The 6787-nt window shown below is 38.4% G+C and overlaps 1 non-coding gene across 1 annotated transcript; it reads left to right on the top strand.

Annotated features, from left to right (window-relative positions):
• Window positions 1–1588: 1588 nt before the first annotated feature.
• LOC112700031 (small nucleolar RNA R71) lies at window positions 1589–1692 on the top strand. The gene has a single exon (XR_003152956.1). It is a non-coding gene; the product is annotated as a small nucleolar RNA R71 (small nucleolar RNA).
• Window positions 1693–6787: the final 5095 nt, after the last annotated feature.

Raw genomic sequence — 6787 nt, 5'->3', positions numbered from 1 at the left:
AAACTTAGAGTTTGACTGTGTGGGCTCTTCTTGACCTTGAACTGAGAGAAGCTCTTCATGCTTACTCTCTTCTGTCACAGAGGGATGGCCATGTGCATAAAACACAAGGTAGTCCCCATTCAATTGAAGGACTAACTCTCCTCTGTTGACATCTATCCCAGCTTCTGCTGTAGCTAGGAAAGGTCTTCCTAGGATGATGCATTCATCATCTTCCTTCCTAGTGTCTAGGATTATGAAATCAGCAGGGATGTAAAGGCCTTCAACCTTTACTAGCACGTCCTCTACTATTCCATAAGCTTGTCTCGCTGACTTGTCTGCCAATTGTAATGAGAACAAGGCAGGTTGTACCTCAATGATCCCTAGCTTCTCCATTACGGAGAGTGGCATCAGATTTATCCCTGACCCAAGATCACATAGAGCTCTTTCAAAGCTCATGGTGCCAATGGTGCAAGGTATTAAGAACTTGCCAGGATCTTGTTTCTTTTGAGGTAGAGTTTTCTGAATCCAAGTATCCAGTTCACTAATGAGCAAGGGAGGTTCACTTTCCCAAGTCTCATTACCAAACAACTTGGCATTTAGCTTCATGATAGCTCCTAAGTATTGAGCAACTTGCTCTCCAGTCACATCTTCATCCTCTTCAGAGGATGAATAGTTTTCAGAGCTCATGAATGGCAGAAGGAGATTTAATGGAATCTCTATGGTCTCTGTATGAGCCTCAGATTCCTCTGGATCCTCAATAGGAAACTCCTTCTTGCTTAAGGGACGTCCCAGGAGGTCTTCCTCACTAGGATTTTCGTCCTCCTCCTCCCTTGTGCATTCGGCCTCTTTGATCACATCAATGGCCTTGCACTCTCCTTTTGGATTCTCTTCTGTATTGCTTGGGAGAATACTGGGAGGAGTTTCAATAACTTTCTTACTCAGCTGGCCCACTTGTGCCTCCAAGTTTCTGATGGAGGATCTTGTTTCATTCATGAAACTGAAAGTGGCCTTTGACAGATCAGCGACTATATTGGCTAAATTAGAAGTGTTTTGTTCAGAATTCTCTGTCTGTTGCTGAGAAGATGATGGATATGGCTTACTATTACTCAGCCTGTTGCGTCCACCATTGTTAAAGCCTTGTTGAGGCTTTTGTTGATCCTTCCAGGAGAAATTTGAATGATTTCTACATGATGGGTTATAGGTGTTTCCATAAGGTTCACCCATGTAATTAACTTCTGCCATGGCAGGGTTCTCAGGATCATAAGCTTCTTCAGAAGCTACCTCTCTAGTACTGTTGGATGCATGTTGCAATCCATTCAGATTTTGAGAGATTATGTTGACCTGTTGAGTCAACATTTTGTTCTGAGCCAATATGGCATTCAGAGCATCTATTTCAAGAACTCCTTTTTTCTGAGGTATCCCATTATTCACGGAATTTCTCTCAGAGGTATACATGAACTGGTTGTTTGCAACCATGTCAATGAGTTCTTGAGCCTCTTCAGGCGTTTTCTTTAGGTGAATAGATCCACCTGCAGAATGGTCCAATGACATTTTCGAAAATTCAGAGAGACCATAATAGAATATATCTAATAGGGTCCATTCTGAAAACATGTCAGATGGACATCTTTTGGTCAACTGCTTGTATCTTTCCCAAGCTTCATAGAGGGATTCACCATCTTTTTGTTTGAAGGTTTGAACATCCACTCTCAGCTTGCTCAGCTTTTGAGGAGGAAAGAATTTATCCAAGAAAGCAGTGACCAGCTTATCCCAGGAATCCAGGCTATCCTTAGGTTGTGAATCCAACCATATTCTAGCTCTGTCTTTTACAGCAAAAGGGAAAAGCATGAGTCTGTAGACTTCAGGATTAACTCCATTCGTCTTTACAGTCTCACAGATCTGCAAGAACTCAGTTAAAAACTGATAAGGATCTTCAGATGGAAGTCCATAAAACTTGCAGTTTTGTTGCATTAATGCAACTAGTTGAGGCTTAAGCTCAAAGTTATTGGCTCCAATGGCAGGAGTGGAGATGTTTCTTCCATCAAACTTGGATGTTGGCTTTGTGAAGTCACCAAGCATTCTCTTTGCATTATTATTATTATTATTTTCGGCTGCCATGTCCTTCTCTTGTTCGAAAATTTCTGAAAGGTTGTTTCTGGATTGTTGTAATTTAGCTTCTCTTAATTTTCTCTTCAGAGTCCTTTCAGGTTCTGGATCAATTTCAACAAGAGTGCCTTTTTCCTTGTTCCTGCTCATATGAAAGAGAAGAAAACAAGAAAAGAAAGAGGAATCCTCTATGTCACAGTATAGAGATTCCCTTATGTTAGTAGAAGAAGAAAGGGGTATAAGAAAGAAGAAGGATGGATTCGGATTTTTGGATGAAGAGAGGTGAAGAGAAGTGTTAGTAATTAATTAATTAAATAGAATAAGAAAAGAGGAGGAAGATTTCGAAAATAATTTTTTTTGAAAAAGAGGTTAGTAATTAAAGATAAGATGAGTTTAAAATTAAAATTTAAAACAAAAAGAATTTTTTTTTGAAAAAGAGAGGGAGAATTTTCGAAAATTAGAGGGGGATAGGTAGTTAGTTGATTTTGAAAAAGATAAGAAATAAACAAAAAGTTAGTTAGTTGATTGAAAAAGATTTGAAATCAAATTTTGAAAAAGATAAGAAGATAAGAAGTTAGATAAGATATTTTGAAATCAAATTTTGAAAAAGATAATATTTTTGAAAAAGATAAGATAAAAGATAAAAAGATATATTTGAAAAAGATATTTTGAAAAAGATTTAATTTTTAAAAAGACTTAACTAACAAGAAACTACAAGATAAGATTCTAGAATTTAAAGATTGAACCTTTCTTAACAAGATAGTAACAAACTTCAAATTTTTGAACCAATCACATTAATTTTTAGCTAATTTTCGAAAATTAGATAAAAAGATAAGAAAAAGATTTTGAAAATATTTTGAAAAAAAGTTTTGAAATTTTCGAAAATTATATAAAAAAAATGAAAAAGATATGATTTTTGAAAAAGATTTTGAAAAGATAAGATTTTTAAAATTGAAATTTTAACTTGACTTGTAAGAAACAACTAATTTTAAAAATTTTTGACCAAGTCAACCCAAAATTTCAAAAATTTGGAGGAAAATAAGGAAAAGATATTTTTTTTGATTTTTGAATTTTTAATTATGAAAGAGAAAAACAACAAAAATATTCAATGCATGAAATTTTTAGATCAAAACAATGAATGCATGCAAGAATGCTATGAATGTCAAGATGAACACCAAGAACACCTTGAAGATCATGATGAACATCAAGAACATAATTTTGAAAAATTTTTGATGCAAAGAAAACATGCAAGACACCAAACTTAGAAATCTTTAATGCATGGAAAATATGAATGCAAAAGTGCACAAGAAAAACAAGGAAAGACACAAAATAAGAAAACATCAAGATCAAACAAGAGGACTTATCAAGAACAACTTGAAGATCATGAAGAACACTATGAATGAATGAGATTTTCGAAAAAATGCAAGAAAAAAAAATTTTTAAAGCATGCAATTGACACCAAACTTAAAAATTAACATAAGACTCAAACAAAAAATACAAAATATTTTTGATTTTTATGATTTTCTAATTTTTTTGTATTTTTATTAATTTTTTTCGAAAAACATTTTTTGGAAAAACGAAAAATAAGAAAAAATTTTTTTGAAAAAGATTTTTGAAAAGAAAATTACCTAATCTGAGCAACAAGATGAACCGTCAGTTGTCCATACTCGAACAATCCCCGGCAACGGCGCCAAAAACTTGGTGGACGAAATTGTGATCATATTCATTGTAATTGGATTTTAGAAATTGGCACGAGTGGACACAACTCCATTCAACTAACCAGCAAGTGTACTGGGTCGTCCAAGTAATAAACCTTACGTGAGTAAGGGTCGATCCCACAGAGATTGTTGGTATGAAGCAAGCTATGGTCACCTTGCAAATCTCAGTTAGGCAGAAAAAGGGGAATTGTGATTATTGGAATAAATAATAAAAAGGAATAATAAAAGGGATAGAATACTTATGCGGATTCATTGGTAGGAATTTCAGATAAGCGGATGGAGATGCTGTAGAGCCCAAGGACGCCTGCTCTCCTATTGCTTCTACTCAATCCTTCTTACTCCTTTCCATGGCAAGCTTTGTATAGGGGTTCACCATCAACTGTGGCTACTTTCAATCCTCTCGGGGAAATATCCTATGCGGCTGTCACTCGCACAGCTAACCAGTCTGGAGGCATCACCCATGGTTGATGGCTACATCCCATCCTCGCAGTGAAAACTAATGCTCGCGCACTCTGTCACAGTACGGCTAATCACCGGTTGGTTCCCTCCCCTACTGGAATAGAATCCCTCTTTTGCGTCTGTCACTAACGCCCAGCAGGTTACAAGTTTGAAGCACGTCACAGTCATTCATTACCGGAATCCTACTCGGAATACCACAGACAAGGTTAGACTTTCCGGATTCCCAGGATCCTACTCGGAATACCACAGACAAGGTGAGACCTTCCGGATCCTCATAAATGCCGCCATCCATCTAGCTTATACCACGAAGATTCTGTTGGGGAATCTAAGAGATACGCATTCAATCTCTTGTTTCATGTAGAACGGAAGTGGTTGTCAATCACGCGCGTTCATAAGTGAGAATGATAATGAGGGTAATTTGACTCATAACATTCATCATGTTCTTGGGTACGAATGAATATCTTGGAATAAGAATAAGAGAGATTTGAATAAAAGAAGATAGAATTTCATTAATACTTGAGGTACAACAGAGCTCCACACCCTTAATCTATGGTGTGCAGAAACTCCACCGTTGAAAATACATAAGCAAAAGGTTCAGGCATGGCCGAATGGCCAGCCCCCAAAACGTGATCACAGGATTCAAAATACAATCCAGGATGTCTAATACAATAGATAAATGTCCTATATATACTAGACTAGCTACTAGGGTTTACATGAGTAAGTAATTGATGCATAAATCCACTTCCGGGGCCCACTTGGTGTATGCTTGGGCTGAGCTTGATCAATCCACGAGTAAAGGCATTTCTTGGCGTCAAACTCCAGGTTATGACGTGTTTTGGGCGTTCAACTCCGGATCATGACGTTTTTCTGGCGTTTAACTCCAGACAGCAGCATGAACTTGGCGTTCAACGCCAAGTTACGTCGTCATTCTTCGAATAAAGTATGGACTATTATATATTGCTGGAAAGCCCTGGATGTCTACTTTTCAACGCCGTTGAGAGCGCGCCAATTGGAGTTCTGTAGCTCCAGAAAATCCATTTCGAGTGCAGGGAGGTCAGATTCCAACAGCATCAGTAGTCCTTTTGTCAGCATTCTTCAGAGTTTTGCTCAAATCCCTCAATTTCAGTCAGAATTTACCTGAAATCACAGAAAAACACACAAACTCATAGTAAAGTCCAGAAATGTGAATTTATCATAAAAACTAGTGAAGACATCCCTAAAAGTAGCTTAAACTTACTAAAAACTATATAAAAACAATGCCAAAAAGCATATAAATTATCCGCTCATCAATGGTCAACTTAGAGCTCTTTTTGGCATTAAGAGTAAGAGGAAGATGGTCAGTGGTAAGAATTGTCCTGCAAAGTTTATTATGGTTGGAAGCTTTAAGTTTAAACGCAAAAGTTGGTGTAAAGCTCAACTGAATGGGTCTAGAAAGTTGTTTGGCCGCTTTAGTGAGAATTCTAAAGCTGAACCACCTGGCTGGAACAATGATGATCAACTTGAAGACGGGTATAGGAACAAGATTTGGGATCCAGGAATATATGAGGATCAATTTTGGGAGCTCAAAGCTTGTGAAGAACTCCATCAAAGCTTGAGGAATTTACTTAGTATGGATAGAGCTTATTGGAAGACCAAGCATTGGTGGAAGTTTTAAGATGAGTTCAAGCACAAGCCGCCATAACAAGGAGCTCACCAAATATCCAACTTAAGGACTTTAACTAAAAGTGCTAGGTGGGAGACAACCCACCATAGTATGATCGTTTCTTTTTCAGTTTAAATTTTAGTCTGTTTTTGAGTTTTTGATTGAACTTGGAATTTTGCATAACATTCATTACATTTTGCATACTGCATCAAAAAAATTTTTTTGCACTCGACGCGACAGCGTCATCGACGCGTCCGCGTCATAGGTGCATTGGGAAGAAAACAAAATTGAACAGAGAGTCACGCGAAAGCGCGGCTGGAGGCGTGCCTTTGGCACAAATTGGTCCACGCAACCGCGTCGATGACGCGTCCGCGTCATGTGGGAAAAACGCCTCCCACGCGTCCGCGTCACCCACGCGAACGCGTGCCTCAAAAATTGACGTAAGAATGGTGTATGGCCGAAAGTTGAGCTAGAATTGGGCTGGACTCGTGCTAGAAGCACAAGCCCTGTCACGCGTACGCGTGCCCCACGCGTTCGTGCCGTTTTCAAATTTAGGCCATCCATGCGATCGCGTCAACCAGGCGACCGCGTCATCCAAAGATTTGGCAATATGAATTTCAAACAGAGAGTTGCGTGACCGCGAGGCTACCCTCGCGCTAATGGCACAAATCGATCCACGCGACCGCGTGGATGACGCGTCCGCATCATTTCATAGAAGCGCTATCCGCGCGAATGCGTCACTCACGCGTTCGCGTCACAAGCGGTGCACAATTATCCAAATCTGCCAAATATCTTATCTTTTCTTCCCCATATATAAATCTTTTCTTTCCCTCTTATTTCTTTCTTCCTCCTTTCTTACTTTCTTCTTCTTCCTCTCTTTAACTTC

The sequence above is a fragment of the Arachis hypogaea genome, chromosome 6 (assembly GCF_003086295.3).
Source record: "Arachis hypogaea cultivar Tifrunner chromosome 6, arahy.Tifrunner.gnm2.J5K5, whole genome shotgun sequence".
NCBI classification, from domain to species: Eukaryota; Viridiplantae; Streptophyta; class Magnoliopsida; order Fabales; family Fabaceae; genus Arachis; species Arachis hypogaea.
Note: the sequence above shows the minus strand (reverse complement) of the source record. Positions and strands in the feature narration are given on the sequence as shown.